The sequence below is a fragment of the Panthera pardus genome, unplaced genomic scaffold (genome assembly GCF_024362965.1).
Source record: "Panthera pardus isolate Hobbes unplaced genomic scaffold, ASM2436296v1 HiC_scaffold_16, whole genome shotgun sequence".
In the NCBI taxonomy this organism is placed as follows: domain Eukaryota; kingdom Metazoa; phylum Chordata; class Mammalia; order Carnivora; family Felidae; genus Panthera; species Panthera pardus.
Window position 1 is genome coordinate 99984946 of NW_026526721.1, and position 25717 is coordinate 100010662.

Sequence of the window (25717 nt, forward strand, 5' to 3'; positions counted from 1 at the left end):
TGTGTGTGTCTCAAAATGCTCAGATTCTACAAATAAGAATGTGGCTTCAAAGATTGTGATTGGTGTTATAAATTTAGAGGTCTGTTCAGGAACTCTGTTTTAGGCTGTGTGGTAAACAGAATAATGGCTTCTTAAATATGTCCAAGTTCTAATCCCAAGAACTTCTAAATATTTTATGTTTAATGACAAAAGGAATGAAGATACCAGGTAAAATTAAGGTTGCTGATCAGCTGACTTTAAAATAGTGAGATTATCCCAGGGAGTTTAATGTAATCACAGGAATCTTTAAAGGTACAATAGAGAAGCAGAAAAGTCAGTGTCAGAGTGCTATTTATGAAAAAGACTGGGCTGTCCATTTCTGGCTTTGAAGATGGAAAGGAGTCACAAGTGAATGAATATAGGCAGCGTCTAGAAGATGGAAAAGCCAAGGAAACAAATTTTCTTATAGAGTCCCCAGAAGGAACACAACCCCGGATGACACCTTGATTTTAGCCAAAACCCATTTTGGATTTCTGACCCCTAGTAAGATGTCTCACATATTCATAAATCTATGTTATGTTAAACTACCCAACTTGTGGTTATTTGTCACAGCAGCAATAGAAAACTAATACAAATATTTTCCAAGCATTATATTTATTAAAGACAGCTAAAGATAACCTTTTCAGATAAACATATGTGTATGTACGTCTTAAAATGCTAAGCTTTTGCAAACAACTTGGTCCCGAATGTTGCGGTTTCTGCTATGAATTTGAAACTGTATCCAGAAACTCAGTTGACCATTACTTTAGGTTATTTCTACCTAAGCTAAAAGGTGATATTCATAGTAGTCTATCACTGCTCTACAAATCAGGAAAGAAATGTATTGAATACAAGAAACTACTAGGACAAGATCATTCACTAAAATTCTACCAACCTCTTCCCATATTCCTGGTCTCAAAAAGAATAATTATTTCTCATTCACTTGTCCTTCTCCGCTCCATATCTAAGAAAGTAATACCGATGTTCTATTTCTAAGCCCTTACAGTCTATTTGGCTTTGACATTGGTAACTGAGTATCATTTTCTTAGACATAATTTTCTTTATATACTGTTCATTTTCCATCAAGCAAAAGTGAAAGGGCTTTGTGCATCTTTTAAACCATGAGGAACAATTCTCCTTCAAGTGTTAGAACTCCTGGCTTCACTAAGAATCCTTATATCCTTCCCACAAACACCATTAGATGGGGCTTGGTGCTTCCAGAAAATCAAAAGCTGTTGTATCTTTCAGCAAAATATCTCAAATCTACCCTTTTGTAATTTTCCATCTTAAGAATCATGGTTAGGTGTTATTAAAAAATAAAAGTCTTAATATAAAAAAACAATAAATATTAGTAACTCAGAGTAAGGGAGGCACACCCATGCCTCCAAAACCATAGACAGTCTCCATTATCATTTAGATGTTTATCTCTCCAGACCACCTGAAATACAAATAAATAAAAAGTAGCTGGCATTATAAGCACATATTCTGCTGAAAATTGACTTTTTATTTAATAGAAATATGTAAACACAATTTCATGTCAATGCATTTTTATTTTGAACTGTCATAAAACCAACAATACCAAAGTTGTGAGGCATTAATATAATAGAAATAGGAAAAATAAAACTATTTTTCATGATAATCCAATGAATTATTGACTGCTAGAAAAATAAGCAAGTGGTGCACATTCCTAGAAATATTTTAAACTAACTGACGACATAATATGTATATATAATTTTTGAAATGTCTTTATTTCATTATTTTACATTTAAGAACATGTGATAAATAGTACAAAGTGCAGTGAGAATTGGTTCATCCTGGTAACACAGTTCACATTAGTAATGTACCAGTAAGAAAATAACTTCCCATTTCAACAAGGTAAATGTGAAAGCCTAGAGAAATGGAAACAGAAAAAAGCCTATAGTGAGCATAGATAATTTGGACTTGGAATAGTGGCAGCAACCCAGTAAACAAATACAAAAATTTTGGTGCTCTATTATTTCAAGAATATTTTGCATGATTATGACTTTTATATGGAGACTGTGTACAGAGAGTTATCTTAAAAAATTGAGTACAGAAAATAGTTTCTGTTCTTATTTTGGGGAGACACAATTGGAGAAAATAGTAGGAGCCTCACATTAGATTAATCTCTCAAATTTTATTGAATCTATCTATCACTTTCACTTGGCAAGATTAAAGAACCAGTAACAGCACTCTGCCCATCAATAGAGACAGATTATGAGTAATAAAATTATTCAGAAGGGATTCTTCCGATGCCTCCAGACAGCTTCACCTAGAGTGGAGGCCATTATTTCTGAAGATAGAAATACTGTAAATGGTGAAACCAATTTCAATAAATATCAGTTATTAATATTTAGTCTCCCAATTATTAATCAGTTAAGAATTTTTTCATTTTGATTTCAATTTTTTTATTGTACTCACTGTAATGTCCTTCATGTTTCATCCAAGATGATACAATTGAATGACCACTAAATTGACCATAAACACACCTATTCTAAGATTTTTTTTTTCTTAAATTTTGACAGTGAGAGAGAGTGTGAGCAGGGTAGGGGCAAAGAGAGACAGAGACAGAATCCTAAGCAGACTCTAGGCTCTGAGCTGTGAGCACAGAGCCCAACGCGGGGCTTGACCTCATGAACTGTGAGATCATGACCTGAGCCAAAGTCCGACGCTCAACTAAGTCACCCAAAGCCCCCACTGAGATCATTATTTACATCAAATATAAAATAAACATCACATTACTTCTCTCCTACTGTACAATACCCAGGGCATCTTGTGATAAGCCACCCAAACTACAAAGCCTTTGTAACTTAAAAGTTTTCCAGGTAAGAATGGGATAACTTTGTATTTAGTGTTTCATGACCCACAAAGTGTACGTACACATCACTGGATTAAATAGCCTTGCCTGCATACTTGTTCCTGTCTGTATTGGGTTGCTCAAAACATGCCAGAGGATACAGGTAGTGGAATCAAGCCCATCCCTAAACTGCAGCCTAAAGGCATCACATGACCAAGTTTTACAGTACAATCACATTAATTGATAGGGAGGCCTACTGTAGTCTGCATTTGGTGCTTCTACAAAGCTGACAGCTTTCAATTCATACCAAACAGAGAAAAGAGAAATATATGAAGAGTTATTGTAAAAGGAAGAAAAATACAGGAGTTTAAAAACAAAACAAAAAACAAACCAGCTTACCTTATTTCTTATCTGTCAAATTTTCATCCCTCTTTTACTTCGATTCCCTTCTCTGTGGTGACAAGAAGAAACATCTATTAAAAGTCACTGCCAGTAAAATACCACTCTGTTAATAGTGGCGGTTCTATCCGCTTTGCTGTGGCAGTTCTTCCAGAGGCAGAACTTTCCATAATTACTGACAGAAGGAGCTTCTTCAAGCAGTGGAGATTTAGCTGGATACGAGGCAGTAAGATTGGCAGTTGTGACTGAAAAAGTAAAACACTGAAGACTAAATACTGGCAATAAATAGAAAAAGCAACTATAGCATTACTAATGTTGTATTTTTCTTATAATCTGCACTTTTAAGAACTCTAGCCCAAGATCACAAATGACCATGCAATTAATATATACAGCAGTTGGTTATCCCTAGTACTGTTTTACTGAGTGTACAAAATGGACTAAATAGGCTTCGCTAGAGCAAAAGCATGTGGAGATACCGGCTAAGCCAAAGTGTCCCAATCACACAGATTCCATTAAGGCCCTGCTGAAACAAATCTGAATTTAATTTAAACTCCACAGGAAAGGGTGCTCTTTGCTCTTCAACTGCTGTCTTTGCCTCCACACCAAGGACTGGGGCTTTTTATCAGCCACCTGGTCTTCCACAAAACTGTCTAAACTGAAATGGATATTTTGTCTTTTTATTTTTATGGTTTCTAACAATCAAGGTTCATGATCCAGAACTGCTGCAGAGACATTGCTGAGAAAGAAAAAGAGTAAAGCCTTCTTAATATCTTGAATCAGCTTCAGCAGGTTAGGAAGATTTATGAGTAGAAATCATTACTTAACACTTTATGTGTTGGATGTGAGCAGAAGCGGAGGCCCATGCCATTGCTTCCCCTGGCTTTATGTTAAGTGTTTTGGAATAAGTGAATACAATTTCCAGTAGAATGTTCTCTTTTAATTATTTCCTACTCTGCACTACACAAGCCAATTTTGGCACAGGTTGGAGATCATAGTTTCTCTCTAAACAATTTCTTTTATTTCCAAAAATTCTATAGCATTTTTGAGTTAGGATAGATTAAAGAAGATATATGCTATGGTTGCATGGGTTCAATCAAGGTAGCATTAAAAAAAAATTTTTTTAGGGTTTATTTATTTTTGAGAGAGAGAGAGAGAGAGACAGAGTATGAGCGGGGGAGGGACAGAGAGAGAGGGAGACACAGAATCCAAAGCAGGCTCCAGGCTCTGAGCTGTCAGCACAGAGCCTGATGCCAGGCTCAAACTTGTAAACTGCAAGATTATAACCTAAGCCTAAATCTAATGCTCAACTGACGGAGCCACCCAGGTGCTCCTTAATCAAGGTAGCATTTAAAACATTGCTTCAACAATACCCTTTTTGGTTATGCTGTATTTATAAACTGTGGTCACTGAAGTTATTTCAGAGGACCAAAAAGTGGGAAGTTAGGGCCAACTGTGTTGTACTGGCAAACACACTGGACCAGGAATCAATTCTGGTTCTACCACTTATAAGCTGTTCTCTTTATATCCATACAGACTCATCTCTATGTAATTTTCAAATGTCATGACTTGCAAAGTATTTCTCCAGAAAAATGTTCAAATTGCCTTAGCAACTTTATCTTTCCTGTATATTTTAAATCCCATAGACATTTTATGTTAGTACATAGTCAATATATTTTTATATTAATTGTTATTCTTAATAAAGTCATTGAGAGAATACAGAGTTGAATAAAAATTCATCCCAGCCCTCAATAACATTTTAATATAAAACTGGATATGATGAAAAGGAGTGTCATTTAACGTAATAAACATGTTCTTTTCCAATGAATTAAACAAAATGTGTAGGAGTTTGAAAGATTTATAAACAGATCATTCGGATTACCGTTTAGTGAACATTCTGGTTGTATAGTGGGGAGATGAACGTCAATAATTACAAGTGCAGTTTTAGGTTAGTAAAGGGAAAACTAGAGATGTTTGAGTAGGTGAGTGTTATAGTCAATCTTCAAAATTTCTAGAATACACAGTAGCACAGCCAGTAGCCAGTGATTAAGCTATTGCACAGCCACAAAATTATCTCTGTAAGGACCATAACTGTAGGGATGAGATGAAGTTAAAACACACACTAGAAAAAAAGAAGTAAAAAATAAATTAAAACAAAAAAATTCTGGAGGTAATAAGAGAATTTGGGTAGAAAATGAAAAACACTCCTGAACGAAGTGGATAGACAAATGGGTACATTGTTATTTGAAATTGCTCTTTATAAAAAAGACTGCAGGCATAGTAAATAAATAAATAATATGTAACTTAATAAACAAGATATATCCAATTGTATAACAAGTTCAGTTGGGAAGGTCAGAAGCATGAGGGAGAGGTATGATTAAAAGATAAATCTAACATATTTTTTGAGAAAAGAGTGGCATTACTACTGGAAATGAAGAAATCTGGATTTGGAGCTTCTTTGGAGGGGAGATAATTCTGTATTGAAAATGTAAAATTGACATTGTCCAGGATTTCCAGAGATTAAACAAAAACACAAATATACTGATAAGTGATTAACTTAATAAAGGTAAAAATGAAAGTTTGAAGCATGAAAGAGATTATAAAGGAAGGATTTTAATAACTGAAGCAGAAAGGCCTAGTAAGAGAATTTTGGTGAAGGTGAATGTGTGAAAAAGTGTCTCCAGGAAGAAGAGACGCCTGGGGGAAGATCTCAGAAGCCTGAGTAAGTAAATATTTTCACCATGTAGTTAGAAGAAAAAAACCTTTGTTTTTTCTTTCTGCTGTTTGTATTTGTTTTGTTTATTGTCAATTTATCATTAGCATGATAAAAAATTTATGAGTATTTTTATTTCTCTTCATAAAATTTAATGGGACAACCTTATGCATCAAACAGTCACTAATTTTATTTTATTCCTAAGGTGTACACAATAGGTGTACAATTATGTGAAGATCTATTGATTCACTTGTTTTGTGATAATCAAGGAAGTGTGCACCAAACCTGCTTCATAAAATGTAGGTAGGTCAAGGAGAACATGATTATAGTGAATTTTCTCTGTTCTAATATATAACAAAGATGGGGCTATAATAACCAAGGATAATTTTTTAAAATAACCAGAACTTGACCAGTTGCTTGGGAGTTCTGTAGGAAGATTTTCAAATAAGTGGCAAGTGGCCCATTATGTAACATTACATTGCAACAGCTTTTCAATTAACTAAGTTTCTAGGTTTTTTAGATTTTGTTGCTGTTGTTGTTTTGACACCAATAAGACTATAAGAAAATGATAAATATATCTATCACATTTTGATTTTGATTTCCTAACAGAACTATATCTATGCTAACTCTGCATAAATAGTAATTCCTTAGCAATTGCCCAATTAATTAATGTTAAGTGTATAAACAATTTTCTTTATTTATTGCAATAATTAGTTGTTTGTTTTGTATTACACATTTCTCCTTTTTTTATTGCTATCAAGCAGCAAGGATTCCCTCTGTTAATATGTGTCATTAAGAAATCAGTGCAGAAATTATTGGTAACAGTAATACAGACCATTACAATGTTCTAGAATTTAATAGTTTCTAAACTATATATTAAGATTATGCATACATATTTAGCATTATTTTAAATATAATGATTAACATATATAAATGCATACATATGATTATATATTTAGTGTATCAAGCTATAAATGTATTCTTCAAACTCAATTCTCTTTTTTGTTTTTTACTTTGTTGGAGACATGAGATTATGTTATATTCCTCATACTAATTATTATTTTTAAAATTCTTTCCTAGTTACATGAAATATTATAGCAATAATATTTTCTAATATTAATATAGCAATAATATTTTCTATACATTTATAATCATATGTGTATATTCATACATGCCCACACACATACATATGCACACATACATACATACACTTTGGTTTGTCAAACTTTCTCCCATAAATAGGATAAGACATAAAAAATGTTCAATTTTCTTTTGTCATTTAATATGTTTTCAATTTTTTTTTAATGTTTATCTATTTCTGAGAGAGAGAGAGAGAGAGACAGAGAGAGAGAGACAGAGCCTGAGCAGGGAAGGGACAGAGAGAGAGGGAGACAGAATCCAAAGCAGGCTCCAGGCTCTGAGCTGTCAGCACAAAGCCTGATGCGGGGCTTGAACCCACGAACTGAGATCATGACCTGAGCCGAAGTTGGACACCCAACTGACTGAGCCATGCAGGTGCCCCTGTTAATATGTTTTTAAATCTTTGATTTAAAGTCATAGAGTTTTATAATTTTTTAAAGCACTGCCTTTTTTTTTCTACTCTGGTTATAAAATAATAATTCCATATAGATAGAAATTAAGATTATCTCCAATTTTTTACTTTATGAACAATTATGCAAAGAACATCTTTTTACTAGGTTTATTTTTCACCTTTACACATCTATACCATTTCTACTATTATCCCAACACCTGACACAATGACAAACAGGTATCAAATACAATGAGTTCAAATTATCTAAGTCTTTGGAATAGTCATAAGCATTCCATTAAATCTTTATTTTAATATGATGCATGCTTTATGAAAATTAGCAGCCAGTAGTAAATTAAAAATAGCAATGATACTACAGGGATTCCAATGAAAAACACCCTCGGATAATCAAAAGCTGAAAGTAATTTTCTGTTTGTAATAATAGAGTGATGGAAATAGATGCTTGTGTTCTTAAAAACAACTTGAGAACTTGGAGTGTAAACTTTTTTTCTTAAAAATGGAGGGAAAAAATTATTTTGGAAAATTCCACATGTGAACTAGAGTCTCCTGGCCTTGAAAAAAATAATGAAGGTCACCTTTGACATTGTGTAAAAATGAACAGAAATAGATCCAGGGATCCACTTTTGATAATGACAAATCATAATTTAATGATTCTATAAAAAGAGGTAGGCATAAAGGCATGGGAATATTTAAGATAAATATAATGCAGATACTGATAGAGTGAGAAGTTAAATAAGCATTCCCACTTGACATTTTCTAAGTTTCTATTTCCTAGGTTTTCTTGTTGGTGCCCTAAAATATATGGTTTAAGCATTTTGACTGGGAAACAAATTAGTTGTGAACTACTGTTGGCTTGCTGGCCTGGGCTGTGGCAAATTGGGACACATTCCCCTGGGCTCTAGGTAGCCGACATTTTGGCAGAAGCTCTGGATGGCTGATGGGAGTAATAAAAGATGTGAATGGCTCAGCTCTTCGGGTTGAAAGAAAAAAAAAAATGGACCAGCTCTTGGAGTTCAAAAAATAAAGAGAAAAGAAATCAAAGATTTGAGCTCATTCAAACGTAATCATCCCAAACTGTCTCCTTTACTATCAATTAAATTTAGTAGTACCTCAGCTCCATCTACCTCGCACTCCCTTTTGCCTTAGTGTTGCCATTTCCTGGCTTATTTTTACCTGTAAGGATTTCCTTTCTTAGCCATTTTAAGTCTATTTCACTGGTTGGGAAGGTGGGAGTTTGTGGTGTCAAGAGAATCAGAATTTAGTTTGGGAGATCAATATGGGTTATACTTTTGATTTGTTCATGATAGTTTTCTCAAGTTTCTATGAGATGTTTCTTTCCTTAAGTTTAGTTTCAAAAAGTCTATGACTATATCAGCAACATCAGAAGAATAAGTAATTCCAAGCCTCTTAAGTAACTTCATAATTAGTTAAGCCTTTTAGTATTGTGTGTGAGCAAAATACCTAACATTTTCAGTGAGATCAGTTCCAACCCAGATTAGAAATCCTTTGACAAAATAGCATTTCATTTTCTTAGATTAATTCAGAGTTTTTAGTAGTCTGGTAGACTGTCGCAATACGATACATAGACTGGATGGCTTAAACAACAAAAATTTACTTTCTCACAGTGGTGGAGCCCAGAAGTTCAAGATCAGGGTGCTGGCCAGGTTGGTTTCTGGTAAGATCTCTCTTCTTGGCTAGATGGACATCTTCTTGCTGTGTCCTCCCATGGCTTTTTCTTTGTGTGCATAAAGGGAGAGAGATCTCTTGTGTTGCTTTCTCATCTTGTAAAGATACTTGTCTTGTTCAATTAGTGTTCCACCCTTGTGACTTTATTTGACCTTAATTACCTCCTTAAAGGCCCTATCTCCAAATATAGTCATGTTGCTAGTTAAGGCTTCAACATACAAATTTTGAAAAAACACAATTCCATCAATAATAGAGATGATACTAAAAATACTTTACAATTGATAGATCATGACAACAACTATTCATAATGGAAGGCAAGAATGATAACAACAGGACCATGAGGGCCTCACTAGTCTCTACAATTAATTTAAAAAATCAATTTTTATTCTAAATTTTTTTTTAACATTTATTTATTTTTGAGACAGAGAGAGACAGAGCATGAATGGGGGAGGGTCAGAGAGAGGGAGACACAGAATCTGAAACAGGCTCCAGGCTCTGAGCTGTCAGCACAGAGCCCGACGCGGGGCTCAAACTCACGGACCGCGAGATCATGACCTGAGCCGAAGTCGGCTGCTTAACCGACTGAGTAACCCAGGCGCCCCTCAATTTTTATTCTAAATAGAATTAGTTTATTGGCTGTTTTGACCCCTTTAAACCATGGTCTAAATTTGTCTAGTGTCATTAAAATGATACCCATAATAATTCCCAAAGGTAATATTTACTTCCACAAACTTAAAAGCTAGAAGTGAAACATATAAACTTCTGTATGGCACAATAGTTATAGCTGTAATACTTCTCAGCTGGATTCTGCTATAATCTATAGGCAATAGCCATAGTTATCAAAAACTCTTATTCTTAGCAAAAATTCAACTATATCAGTGTGCTTTAAATGAAATGTGTACCATAAGAAAGCTCTAATTTCACTAATTGAATATCCAACTTTCCAATTAAAAAGGAACCTTTTCTTATTGATATAGTTTAAACTATTATTGTCCCTGGAATAGGCTTTCTAATTTTCCTTTACTTGGGGTTAACAGGATAAGTTCATCAAACTTAATGCATTTTCCTTTTAAGTTTTCAGCAAAATGCACCAACATGTATTTGCAAGGTTGAGAAAAGTCTCACACTTGAGAAAAACAAAAATATTTATGCAAATGTTTAAATATCTTTTCACTTTGTGAAACATAGGAATTTTTCAGTTTAGAGTTAAGCATTATGTCTCTGCTAATTACATTACACCTCCATGAATCCTACTTTGTAATACTTCCTTGTTAGGAGATTTTAATAGGAGCACAAATCCTATCTTCACAGTGGTGATGACGGATTTCCAAGTACTTATTTAAAACTGAAGTTTATAAAGGTTTCTTTTCCAAAAATAATTCACCATTGAAATGTTTTTTTTAACATCTGTCTAATTCAAATCAGACTGTCAGAGGAGAGAATAAAACTACGACAATTGTCAAGAGGAGTTTTCATCTGCCATTAAATCACCGACACCAAATTTGGGACATGGTGGTTAGGAGCAATGTCTCCAGGGTTGATTATCCGGATTTTAATTCTTGCTTTTGCAATTATTAGCTGTGTATACTGGGGAGTGTTTGTCTCCTCCTTCGTGACAACAGTGAAAACCTAAAGACATAACAACAAACTTGACCAAAATCTCTTCTCCACGACTGACCAAAGCTAAATATCATGACCATCTCTAATGACATATGGGGTGCAATTTGATCGTTATCTAATCATGTACTAAACAGTTGCCATGTACCAGACACTATGTTATACAATTGAAAATTTCATTTCTCCCTTTCCACATAGCACACAAACAATGCACCTTTACCCTTGTTTCTCATCTTCCCTAAGAATCATTGAAAGACAAAGACATTATCCTTTTGGAATCTGAAACCTTTAAATGCTCCCCAAAACTTTGCCAAATTAAAAGTCTTGATTTTCCATTGAAATCATATGTTCACTATTGTATCTGTTAGATATACTGTATGGAGGTGACTATGTATTTATTATGGCCTTTAGGAGTGGCATGGAAGCTTAGTTCTATTTGGCTGGAGTGTCTGAACAGGAATATGCCTTGGAGAGGCAAGAGAGGATTAGATTGGGAAACAAAAAAATGTAGTATATTGATTCAATTAAACTTTTGCCTCATTTTGCTTATGGTGAGCTTTAAATAAAGCTATCAGCGAGAAAAGCCATTAAAAGTAGTCTGGACTTCCCTAATATGTATTTTAGAACACAAGAAATAATGCAGTATAAAATTGATAAAATATTCTAAGTTCAGGAACTATGAGTTAATTTGTCCTTTGAAATTAAAGCTCAATTATTGTGCCTTTTAGATTACCATATTTATAATAAAAAAAAACCTCTGATTTTATGATGTTTAACAAATTCCAATGATGATTAAGACCTTGATAAACCAACTTAAGGTAAACCTAGTTTAAGAGTGATATCTTAATGTTTTTAATAAGTTTTCATTTCCAAAAGGAGAAAAGAAATTCAGAACCTAGATTTTTATTTCTAATGGAAAATAATTGCCATTAACTATCGTTAAAATGAATAAAATTTGTATGGAATGATTAATTAATGTAAAGTATTATTAATATCTAGTTTTTAAGTGTTTAAAATACTCCATGAGTCTTATTCTGTTTCTTTTCTTTTCTTTTGGCAGGTAAAGACTTGTTTTATTGAATGACTGATTTATATAACTGCCAAGACCTTTATATACAGACAAGAGAAGTAGAGCTCTATATCTTGGTCTCTTCCTTCTTGGACAGAATCTTTTTTTTTTTTTACCAGATTTATTGAGCTATAAATGACATATGTCACTATATAAGTGTAAAGTGCATGGCACAACAGTATGACCTACATATATTATGAAATGATTATCTCAATAAGTTTAGGTAGCATCCATCATTTCATATAGACACAATAAGGAGAAAAAGCCAGAAAGAAAAAAGAAATTTCCTTGTGATGAGAGCTCTTTGCATTATCTATCTATCTATCCATCTATCATCATCATCTATCTATTATCTATTATCTATCTACCTATCTCTCTATCATCTATCATCTATCAATATCCTATTTATTTTCTTTTTCTAGGGAACACTGACTGATACAGTAACCATTTCCTAAAAAGAATTATGGGACCAGTGAAGCAGGTAATTTTTGGGATCAAAATAACATGAAAACCTTCACTACCCTATATGATTTTAGTAGAAATATAGCTGGATGTTATCAATGAAATTCAACAGTTATTTCACCTTCAAAATGTTAGTAAGTGGACTGATTACTGTGGTGGTAAGCATAGCTATTGGGAATTTCCCTGATAAGCCTCTAATTGGAAGAAGATTGAAGTATGCTCATTAGAAGGACACTTCACCATTTCCTTATCTACAATAAAATATCTCCCTCTGTTTTGGAAATAACTCCTTACAAATTGCTGTCTACAAATTTTACATTTCTTATAAACCTGCATGAATTACGTTCACCAAATAAATTGTATCTATTAGGATTTAAATGTACTGCTGTTCAAAGTATTTGCAAAACATACTCTATGATAGAAGTGCACTGCTAAATACATTTAGGGAAGTTCTGTGTCTTAACCATTTTGAGGTACTTTTGACATGGTAATTTGAAAATGATCTGTTTTTTACACAAAATTTTTCACTCACAGAAAAGCAGTTGCTATAATGTTCTTGATTATTAGTATAGTACACATATATAGGAGAAAAATGAAGATATAGAAGTTACATCATATACAAATATTAAATAAAAACTAACATACACATAAGCACAAAAGATAAAAATGTTCAACTTCTGGAAAAAAAGGATAGAAGAATATCATTATGACCTCAAGTTAAGCAAAAATTTCTTAGGGTAGAATACAAAAAACACAAGCCATAAAAGACAAAAAAAATGATGAATTAGACATCATCAAAATTTAGAATTTCTGCCCTTCAAAAGATCATAAGGAACAATAAGGAAAATACACTAAGAGAAATTCACAGCATGCATCTGAAAAAAGGACTTATTAACATTTTAAAATATGAAATCATGGAAAATAAACACCATAGTGTGTGTTGTTATTCCTAGAAATAATACAATACAAAAATATTTCCTAGTGAAATATTTTATAGCCTTATATTACACCCCTAATATGAATAATGCTGTATACTAAAAATGCAAAATAGTGCAAACTCAACTGGGATTCTATCCTTGGAGAAATTTAGTTTACAAATTTAGATTATCAAAGCCCCAGATTTAGTTAGATATTGACTTATTAGGCACTTGGAATAATTTATTCAAACATACAAGATAAATCTTACTTTTCATAATTATATACTTTTTAGGAAGAAAAGAGTAAGGGATTGAAGAGTAAGCATTAGAGGTAGCTTGGGGGGACAGAGAGAAACAGTAGAGTGCACATTAATTTTCTAATGAGTTCTCAGTGTGTGCAGGTGGTAAATTGAAAGGTTTCCAGTGGTGTCAAAAGAAAGAACATAAATTGTTTAGGCAAAGTTATAAGTGAAGTTCACCTTTTAAATTAGTCCCCTTGAATGTTGGCTAATCTAAACATGAATTTATTCCTGGCCTTTTTAATCTTAGCTACAGTGTGCTATATAGTAAAATTTAATTTAATGTTAATGCCAACTAAAAAAAATATTCCTTTTAACACCAAAATTTGTAATTTTTTTAATGTTTATTTTTGAGAGAGACACAGAATGCGAGTGGGTTTAGGGGCAGAGAGAGAGGGAGGCAGAATTGGAAGCAGGCTTCAGGTTCTGAGATGTCAGCACAGAGCCTGACACGGGGCTCAAATTCAGGAGCCATGAGATCATGAACTGAGCCGAAGTCCGACACTCAACCGACTGAGCCACCCAGGCGCCCCTGAATTTGTAGTTATTATTTGCTCTAAATTTGCAAAAGTTCAATTAAGATACACACACACACAAAATCAGTGTCATGTAGAGGAGACCCCCTTGGTATTCATACTTGTGTCTTAGTGAACAATCATTGTTCAGGTTGACATTCAACTTGTGAGACAAAAACCTCAGTCTCATCACCACCCCAGAGTTGTTTCAGCTAAGTATTGGTAATTTTTGTTGGTTGAGCTAAGAAACACTTGGCAGTAAATTTGCAGGATAGTTCAATTATTATATGAGGCATGTGACTCTCAGGGATATTAGATAGCTGAGGCAGTCTGACTAGCTTATACTTAATTTAGGTAAGCTACACTGGAAAACAGAGGATCAGATATTTGTTTTTAGAGTCTCAAATCAAGAGAAGAAGAGATGATTTAACAAATCACATATAAGAATCCAAGAGGCTCTAACAGTTGGAAACAATAGCAAAGTTTGCCAGATACTTATATCAGCTTGCAGGGACACCTGCTTTTGGACAATGACCAAGTAGGCACTGCTGTTATTTGCTTCTGTGACCCCTTAAAATGTGTGTGGACTTTATCTACCTACCATTATAAATGATTTAATTCTTTCTGATTAGGTTGGTACATGAAACCACTTTACAATCTTGTTCTGCAATTTTTTTTTATTTTATTATTTTATTTTATTTTATTTTATTTTATTTTATTTTATTTTATTTTATTTTATTTTATTTTATTTTATTTTATTTTTGAGAGAGAGAGAGGGTGCAGGTGAGCAAGGGGCAGAGAGAGAGAGATAGAATACCAGGAGGAGCAGAAAAAGAGAGGGAAGAGAGAGAGAGAGAGAAGGGGGGCCAAAGCGAGGCACATGCTCACCCGATGTGGGACTTCAACTCACCAACTGTGAGATCATGACCAGAGCCGAAGTAAGATGCTTAATGACTGAGCAACCTAGGCACCCTGCAATTATCATTTCAGAGAAAGGATCTTAATACCGATTTTGATATTCCACACAAACTTTTGTGTCTATATATGCAATTCATTTTTTTCCTTTAGGTATTTGATAGTTTTATTAAATTCACATTGTATCCAAAAGTTTATAACCCATTGTTTTAAGGTAACTTGGGCATATTCCTCTTGATTTCAAAATTTTAATTTCAGAGTGCAATTCCATTTACCTTATTTCCTAGACCTAGTGGGGCATGCATCTTTTGCCCTTTGGATGACCTGAAAGTTTAAAATCACAAAAGCAAAATCATGTATGGTTTTCAGAAGTATGCATATTAATTTTCTATTGCTGTGTAATAAGTTTCCACAAACTTAGCAGTTAAAAAAAAATGTCCATTTATTATTTTACAGATGTCTAGCTCAGATATTCAGGTGAGTTTAGCTGGGTGTTTTTGATTTTGTTTTTGTTTTTGTTTTTGTTTTGCTCAGGGTTTCACAAGGCCCAAATCAAGGATAGGCCCTTATCTGGGATCTGCAGGCAAGAATGCACTTCAAGATCAGTTATGCTATTAGCAGAATCCAGTTTTAGCAGGAGAAGGTCTGAAATCTGTTTCCTTGCTGGCTCTCAACCAGGGGCTTCTAACTGCGCCTCATTCCTTCTTATGTGGCCTCTTCCATCTTCAAACCAGGAAGGGCATATGGAGTCCTTTCCCCCTTGGAATCTCTCTGACTTCCCCTTTACCATCAACTTGATAGGCTCCCTGCTTTCAAAAGGACTCATATGATTAAACCAGGCCCACCTGCATATTGTCCTTAAGATCAATTTGCCATTCAAAATAACACAATCTCATTTTCTTTACAGGTTCTGAGGATTACAGCAGGACATTTTTGGGGTACCATTCCAAAATTTTGCCTGCCACGGTAGGAAAGCAAATCATTTGCTAATTTTAAAAGGTAGGGGAGTGCCTGGGTGTCTCAGTTGGTTAAGTGTCCAACTCGATTTGGGCTCAGGTCATAATCACAGGTTTTGTGAGATTGAGCCCCACGTCAGGCTCCGTGGTGACAGTGTAGAACCTGCTTGGAATTCTCTCGCTCTCCCTCTCTCTCTCTCTCTCTGCCCCTCCCCTGCTCATACTCTCTCTCTCTCTCTCTCTTTCTCTGTCTCAAAATAAATAAATAATCTTAAGAAAAACCTTTAGATTCTTTAACAAAGAATTTAAATGTAATATGAAAGACCTTACAATGATCACTTTAAAGTCTCATTCATTAAAAGAAATTTTAAAAATCAAGAAACTAAATGGCTTCATGAAATTGAAATGAAGTGAAATGTATTTGGTTTGTTAAATTAAGTCTATACTATTTCTCCCACTTTTTGAAGATTAGGATGACATATTATAGAAGGAAAGAATTAAAACTGCCCTGTTACAACTAAATTCAGTAGAAATTAAGATTTCCAGGTCTATATTATTATACAGCAGTATTTTATGCCTGGTAGGTAATATTCATCTCTCAAATATATTTTAAAACGTAAAGTTTGAAATAATATATTTTAATGACTATAGACTGATGGTGAAGAATTAAAGTGGTGAAAAGTATCAGGGAGACATTTCTTTATACAAACTGATTATCTTGAGAACATACTGGATTGTAAAATATAATGAGAAAAATCAAGCCACTAATGCTTAAAGTTAAATTTTTCTATGGATTTTTTATATTATAAGCTCAACTCTAAGGCAGGAAATAATTATTTTTGAATAATATCAATTTCTAAAGATTTATTTCTACATCTATATGAAGATTATATTACTAATGCTCTGAGGTCATTTGAGAAATCACTCTTGGATATCATTATTTTGCTTTTCCTTCCACTTGTAAGGCAGACATATAGATCTCAGGTTGATATTCTCAAAGTGCTTTTATGAAATGGTTCAAAATAATATTTTATGTGGGTTTTTTTTTACTATTTTAATGTACAAGATATCAGCAGGCTTGTATTATCAACTATTCTTAAATAATTGAAAATCCTTGGGTATAATCACTGTAGCAAAGAACCCTGAGGCTCTCTCATGTTACTAAGTATTATTTTTTAAAAGTAATAATTTGCTTCATAAAATCTGTATGCCTAATCGTATGCCAAATATAAACTTTATCAGTTAGTTGTTACTGTGGTAAAATGTAAATAACATGAAGATTATTATTTGAACCATTTTTAAGTGCACAGTTCAGTAACATTAAGTACAGCCACAGTGTAGTATAAGCATCACCAAAACCTTTTCATCACCAGAAACAGAAACTCTGTAAGCATTAAGCATTGATATCCCATATTCTACCCTCATAGCCTCTGATAACCTTCTACCTTCTGTTTCTGTGAATTTGCCAATTTGAGATAACTAATGTAAGTGGAATAATATAATATTTGTCCTTTTGTATCTGGCTCGTTTCACTTAATATAATGTTGTCAGGTTCATCATGTTGTAGCAGGTATCAGAATTCATCCCTTGTTATGGGTGAATAATATTTTATTATATGTATATACCACAATTATTTATACATTCATCTTTTTTAAAATTTTTAAATTTTTAATAGTTTTTATTTATTTTTGAGAGAGAAAGAGAGAGAGCAAGTGGGGGAGGAGCAGAGAAAGAGGGAGACACAGAATCGGAAGCAGGCTCCAGGCTCTGAGCAGTCAGCACAGAGCCAGACATGGGGCTTAAACTCAGGAACCGTGAGATCATGACCTGAGCCGAAGTTGGAAGCTTAACCAGCTGAGCCACCCACAGGCCCCTGTATATTCATCTTTTGATGGACACTTGGATGGTTCCCACCTTTTGGCTATTTTGAATAACACTGCTATGAACAGTGATGCATAAGTATCAGTTTGACTCTGTTTTCAATTTTTTTGAGTATATGTCTAGAAGTTGAATTGATGGGTCATGCAGTAATTCTACATTTAACTTTTGTGAGGAAGTGTCAAACTTTTCCATAGAAGCGGCAACATTTTATATTCCAACTAGTAACTTTTTAAAATTATAGCCATCATAGTGGGGTTAGTTAAGTGTTACCTTATTATGATTTTGACTTGTATCTTCCTAATGACTAATAATGTTGAGCATTTCCTTGCATACTCATGGGCTTATTGCCAGTTTTTAATTCTTCTTTGGAAAAATATTTTTTCAAATCCCTTGTCCATTTCACAGTTGGGCTCTTTGGGTGTTCTTGTTGTTTAGTTTTATGAGTTCTTTATATTTTCTGGTAATTAATCCCTGATCAGATATATGATCTGTAAATATTTCCTCCCATTCTTTGAATTGCGTTTTTACTCTATTGATAATGTCCTCTAATGCTCAAAAGTTTTTTTGATTTTGATAAAGTCCAATGATCGATTTTCATTTTTCGGATATGCTCGGTGTCATAGCCAAAACTGTTGCCAAATGCAATGTCATGAAGATTTTTTTCCTGTGGAAGCTCTTTTTCCCATGAATTTTATGGTTTTCATTCTCTTTGGGTCTTTGGTTCATTTTGGGTTAATTTTATAATGTAAGGCAAAGGTCCAACTCCATTATTTTGCATGTACATGATTCAGTTTACCCAGCACCATTTGTTAAAGAGACTTTAAGGTAGTAACTCTGGAAACCTGGTCCTTCTCTTCTTCAGAGATTGCTGATTTCTGCTCTTGAGGGTTGGTACTGTCCACTTGTGACTTTTTTAAACTATTTCTGAAAAGTCTGTATTCTTGCTTTGTGTGATATACCGAAAATTGTTTCATTATCTTTGTGGTCAGCTAGTAAGCTGAGACAGATATTTCTTAAATGTCTGGCTCCCCAAGGGGAACAAGAAAAAAAATATACTGGCCCTTAAAGTCTCCCTATAAGGGATGCCTGGTGGCTCAGTTTAACTTTGGATTCTTGATTTCTGTTCAGGTCATGATCTCACTGTTTGTGGGATCCAGCCCCTGCTTGGGATTTTCTCTCTCCCTCTCTCTCTGCCCCTCTCCCATTCTCACCCATGCACACTCTCTCTCTCAAAATAAATAAATAGCCATTTAAAAATCAAACAATAAATCTCCCCATGGATGCCAAAGGGGAAAGCTGCTGTGGCCTAAGGAGCATCAGCCAGCTGCTCCAGAAACTTGAACCACTCAGCCTATAGCCCAGGCGGGGCTGGAAATGGGGATGGAGGACATGTTCATGCGCACCACTCATACCTAAGAATGGTGGTCTTTCCCTCATCCAGAATGCTCCAGTTGTAAGTGTCTAGCTGGGGTTCAGAGTTTCAAAACAGTCTGTTCCAATCTTTTGTCCCGTTTCAGTGGTTGCTTAGTTGGAACAACCTGACTTCAAATCTTCTTACACCACTATTACACATGACATCACTCCTCTCTTATCAGTGGGACTTATAAGCAATTCCTACAGTTTTCAAAGTTAATGGCAGGTAAATGTTTAGCTCATACTGATGAGAGAGCTTTGGGCAAGCTGAGGGCAAAATACAGGCTGGCACACACCCCCGCCTCTCCAGGTGGAATATGTGTGATATTCCTGGCTACCCAAGAACAAAGAAAAGAGGTTTAAGTGCTTGCCATGGTGCTGTGGGAAACTAAGGGAAATGAAAAATAAAATTCCCTTACTGCCCACAGCCCATTGACAAGTCCTTGAAATCAGCAGAGTGATCTCCTTTAGGAGCTCAGCTGCCTCGATGATGACACTTTGTTAGGGGCAAAAGAGAACTTTAGCTTAACATTATCCCAACCTTGAGGATTCCTTTACCTCAACTGCTCCGAGATATATGCTGGCAATCATACATGCTTCAAGCTTATGTACCTCTCAAGGGTCTCATGACTGGAGTTTTATTAAATGGCAATAAGTGGTGTTTCCCTAGCAACAGCTAGTCCCTCAAGGTCCTGGAAACCTTGCTTCCAAAATACCATAGAGTCTTACTCTATCCCCGACCCTCTCCCAACCTGAGGGTATGTAATGAGTTACCTGTCACAATCCCAATGCAGCTCTTCCTGCCCATGGATCCTGTCCCCATGCTTTAATAAAATCACCTTTTTGCATCAAAGACATCTTCAAGAATTATTTTTTGACTGTCAGCTCCGGACCCCATGAACCACCACCCCCATCATCCCAAAATTTCATCAATACTATTTTCAACTATATACAGAATCCTACTTTTTTAAAGGTCAACACGGCCCCAAATTTCTTCATGATGTTTTTATTTCCTCATAGACGTTAATAAAAGTATTATTAGAATCTCACATTTTCATTTTTCAGTTTTTTAAGTGTATAAAATAGATTTCATGGTGAAAAATCCAGTGTGGTTATCACAATGCTGAAAGTATCATTGGTATGGTTATTATTACCTAATTGGAAACATTGTCCATTCTAAACACATGGCTATTATTTAGACATGTTAAACTGAGAACATTTGGATTTACTAAAACCAAGAATTGTTTATGGTAAATGAAAAATAATACAATATCCTTGGGGATCGATAAGAATTGTTTTTAATAAAAATATTGGTAATTATAGAGAATATGTTACCTACTAATTGTTTGGTAATACTGTAAATGTGGCCGGTCCAAGGTTGGACAGAATGTGACAATGTGGCAATGTGGCAATTGAAGGAGGTCAGGAGTAACTAGAGAGAGTCATTCTTTTCTCCATGGCTTTTGTTGTGCTTGATGTGGTTACATTGGGAAAGGAAGTTCACCAGGATGGAGGAGAAATATATGCATCAATTCACTGTGTTTTTTAGCCATTTTCTTGAGCACAATCAGAGGAGTTTTGCATTTACATGGGAAGTGAAACTTAATTCTCTTCATCTCTGCTGTTTGTTCACCCTCCTGCTTTGGTACACCATAATGTACTAAAGAGAGGACTAACTCTAATTAGTATATGTGTATTTTGACTTACTGTGGATATAAAAAAATATTAGTAGAAGTAATAACAAAATTGTGTTCTAATTCGGAGAAAGCGATACATTACATTCTAAGCTTGGCTCGTCAAACCAGGTAAGACACAAAGACTAGACAAGTAAATTCCTAAGCATATCTACAGGATATTATAGGAAATGCTTAAAAAACATAGATAAGGAAGCACAGACAATACAGATTTGGACATTTGAAAACTCAATCCCACACTTAGCCGTATATTTTTTAAAAAGTAATAAATGGAGACAATATGCAGCAAATACCAATGAAGAATAAAAACAGCTCACATCCAGATGATACCAATGGTTTCTTTTTTGTAAAGTAACTGAATAATTTATCTTCCACATCAGGATACTTTTGATAGTAAAAGGAGAACTAGCAATAAATTAAATTGTATCATACTTAAACATTGATTTTTTGATGAACATTTTGATTGTATTATATTTATTGGATGTACACTTTAGTTCTTTTTCAAAAATTATTTTCAAAAATAAATTTGTGTCCAAAAGATAGAAATATGCGTATATATTTTAAAGGTAAACACACATGCATATCAACAAATGTACATACACCTCCCAATATTGATTGGCTGAACATTCAAATTTTGAATAAATAGAATAATTATTTTTGGCCCATGTTTGTTTACTTTAGTCAACTTCTTGGCTACTTGTTTCTAGTATCACGGGGCTGGTATTTTTCTTTTCTTCTTTAAAAATTTTTTTTAATGTTTATTTATTTTTGAGAGAGAGAGAGAGAGAGAGAAAGAGAGAGAATGCGAGTAGGAGAGGTTCAGAGACAGAGGGAGACACAGAATCCGAAGCAGGCTCCAGGCTCTGAGTTGTCAGCACAGAGCCCGACATGGGATTTGAACTCACGGACTGTGAGATCATGACCTGAGCCGAGGTCAGACGCTTAACCGACTGAGCCACCCAGGCTCCTGGGGGCTGGCATTTTTCTAAAATAGATTTTTTTTTTCAATATGGCCTTATTATTTTCAAATAATGGTTAGCAATATTCTTCAAAGCTGTATTTTAACATAAATTTAAAATGGTTGATAGTTTCAATTTTATATTCTCTACAGAACCTAACATTTTTAGTAGAATATCACTTTATAGGTAATGAGGTATCTTATAAGCTCAAAGCAAACTAGAGATGTTCTCAAATCAATTGCATCTCTATCATGCCCACTTCCAAGAAACTTTATTTTGCCTCCATTTAGAGTACTTTTCCTAAATAAAAATTTACAATACAATATTTATCAGCTAGGTTGACTAATTGTAAATGATACAACTAATATTTTTATATGTTTAGATGCCAGGGCATCATGCATTCTCAATTTCTTCTTCCTTCCAGTAAAAAAATAAAATACATCCTATTAAAAATAAGATTATTATTTAAAATTTTTCTTACACATGAGACATTCCAAGTAATGAAGTCAGTATTTCAAAATTAAAACGTGCAGCAAGGTGAACTTGGGTTTGGTAATGACTTTTTACATACAACACCAAAGGCACAATACATGAAAGAAATAATTGATAAGCTGGACTTCATTAAAGTTAAGATTATCTGTTCTGCAAACGCTCAAAAGAATGAAAGATAAGTCAAAGACTGGGAAAAATATTCACAAAAGATATATCTAATAAAGAGCTATTATCCAAAATACACAAAGAATTCTTAAAACTCAACAATAAGGAAACTAACAATCTGGTTTAAAAATGAGCAAGACCTTGATACCTCACAAAGAAGATACAGAGGTGACAAATAAGTATATGAAAAGATGCTCTGAGGAGCGCCTGGGTGGCTAAGTTGGTTAAGCATCCAACTTCGGCTCCTGTCATGATCTCATGCTTCGGGAGTTCAAGCTCTGCGTTGGGCTCTATGCTGACAACTCAGAGCCTGGCACCTGCTTCAGATTCTGTGTCTCCTTTTCTCTCCAACCCTCCCCTGCTCATGCTCTGTCTCTCTCTCTCAAAAACAAATGAACATAAAAAAAAAATTTAAAGAAATAAAAGATGCTTTGAATCATATGTCAGCAGGGAAATGCAAATCAAAACAGTGAGATACCACCTCGCACTGACTAGAAGAGCCAAAATCTGAACCCTGACAATACCAAATGCTGACCAGGATGTGGAACAATCATTCATTGCTAGTGAAGATGCAAAATGAGACAGTTACTTTAGAAGACAGATTGGCAGTTTCCTATAAAGCTGAGTGTATAAGAATATATACTCCTTGATAACTACCCAAGTGAATTGGAACCTCTGTCTACACAAAAACCTGCACACAGCTGTTTATAGCAGATTTATTCAGCATTGCCAAAGTTTGGGAACAACCAAGATGTCCGTCAACAGGTGCACAGACAAACTGCATTACACCCAGACAATAAAATATTACTCAGCACTAAAAGAAATGAGCTATCTAGCCATGAAAAAAAAAAAAAAACATGAAAAAACTTAAATGCATATTAAGTGAAAGAATCCAATCTGAAAGGCAACATACTGTATGATTCCAACTATACAACATTATGGAAAAGGCAAAACTATGGAGACAGTAAAAAGAGTGGAGGTTGTTAGGATTTGGGGGTGAAAGACAGTTGAATAGGCAGAGCACAGAGGACTTTTAGGGCAGTGGAACTATTCTGTATGGTACTATAATGGTGGATACATGTCATTATACTTTTGTCCAGACTCATAGAATGTGTAACACCAAGAGTGAGTGGTAATGTAAACTATAAACCTTGGGTGATCAATTTTAACAAATGTACCCTTTTGGTTCAGAATGCTGATAATGGGGGAAGCTATGCATAATAGGAGTAAAAGATGTGTATTGAGTATCTTTGTACCTTCCACACAGTTTTGCTATGAATTTAAAACTGTTATAAAAATAGTCTTTTTTGAAATAAACAAAAGTTGAAAGCATCATATACATCCTGTAAGGATGTGGAGTTGAACGGCAATTTTTAGGAACTCAGAGCAGCCAATACTCACTGCACATAAGATTCAATTCTCCAGGACCCTGCTCTCTGGTGGGAAAAGTGTTTGCTCTCCAGTTGCCACAGGGACTTTGCTCTTCTTGACTAACCACTTTAGCTTCCCTTCATTTTACTGCCTTTAGGATCTTTCCATTCCAGTTGGCTGGCTTCTAACCCGATCTCTCAATTGGCTGAGCATTGGTAGGAAGGGCTGGACAGAGCTCTTCAGAAAGACCTCCTTGTCGGGAATGTAGGTGGAGGGGTTTACTGCAAAATAAGGATGAGCTACTGAATAACAAAATAATTAGTCTCAGATTTAAATGCGCATCTGAACTATATGCAACTAGCAGGATCAGTAATTGGGCTTTCTAGGTAGATAGACTGATGTAATCAATTTAACCACAAAAGACTGTCCTAGTGCACGTTAACCATGGCCTGCAGCTCCTTTGGATTATACTCCCTCATCTCTCTTAGCATACTTTGTAACTCCTCAGTCAAGCCACGCTGGCCTTACTATTGTTTAGTTAACAGGATGGATGGAAGGTGGGAAAATGCTGAGGAAGTCAGAAGTGACTTTTGAGGCTCTTTCCTCAATTAAGTCTTCTGTAGAGTTTTTTAAGCTAAGGGTGGTTATTTTCTAATAAGGTCATATTGGCCAACTCTGTAGAATCAAAGATTTTAAAAGAATCTTCCCAGTTTAAGGCAGATGTACATTCTAATAATTACACTACTACAGCACGGCAGATATTACCAATATTCTTCCTACCGATGAAATACTGGCATATAGCATGATGGACTCTTTATACCAAGTACTTGGAGAATGGTACAACTCCAGAAACCCATCCTTAAGATCCACTGTCTGGTCTTCTCCCATATTAGCTCTGAGGTAAGGGTTTCTAAAAGCAGAACTCTAGATGGGAATTCTTGTATAAGTGGTTTTTTTGAGAGTCTCTCAGTAGAGCACTATATGAGAACAATGGAAGCATCAAACCACAAAGGAAACTGAGTTAAATGTGAATTTAGATGAATTTAACGGCTAATATTCATGAAAATGCTGGCAGTTATTTCAGAAAGATAAGTAATGCATTATCAAAACTACCTGGTTGTAGCTTGCTTTTCCCCCCTTCTCCTTAATACTGAATAGAACATGTACTATCTTCCTCTTTTGAACTCACAAATTTATTATATGTCATTTCAATTAATTATGGATTGCCTTAATATTCTATTTGGTAAGTAGTGTAGACCACTAGTTCAACCTACTTTATTATTCATTTGTCTGGGTTTTATTTACTTAAATAGATTGTAAGCTCTTTAAGGTCTGCGGGTTTGGCGAATGTTTCTTTGTATATACTTTAATGAATTATCCAGTGTGTACGTAGATGCATTATCTGATTAACGTTTGCCGCATAATTTCTAAAGAATATTTGATTTGAACAACTTCAACTGCATTTATTCTTGTTCTTTGCTTTATTAACACTTAAAATTTGTAAGTGTTTCTATTAAAATAACAAAGCTATGCTTGTGAAATATTTATGGATAAAAGACAATGGTATGTAGATTTAATATGAGACAAATCAGGAGGGAAAGTAAAGAGAGGTATAGATAAAACGATATTGTCATTGATAGATAAATGGGGATTCTTACACTGTCCTCTCAAAATTTGTATATATTTGTAATTTTCCAAAATAAGGAGTTTATTGTTTAGAAATATTTATGGATTTATGGCTCCTACCAAAGTAGCATGTTTTTGTCTTTTTATTATGTTACACTGGAAGGGTTTTAAAAATTATACTTAAGCAAG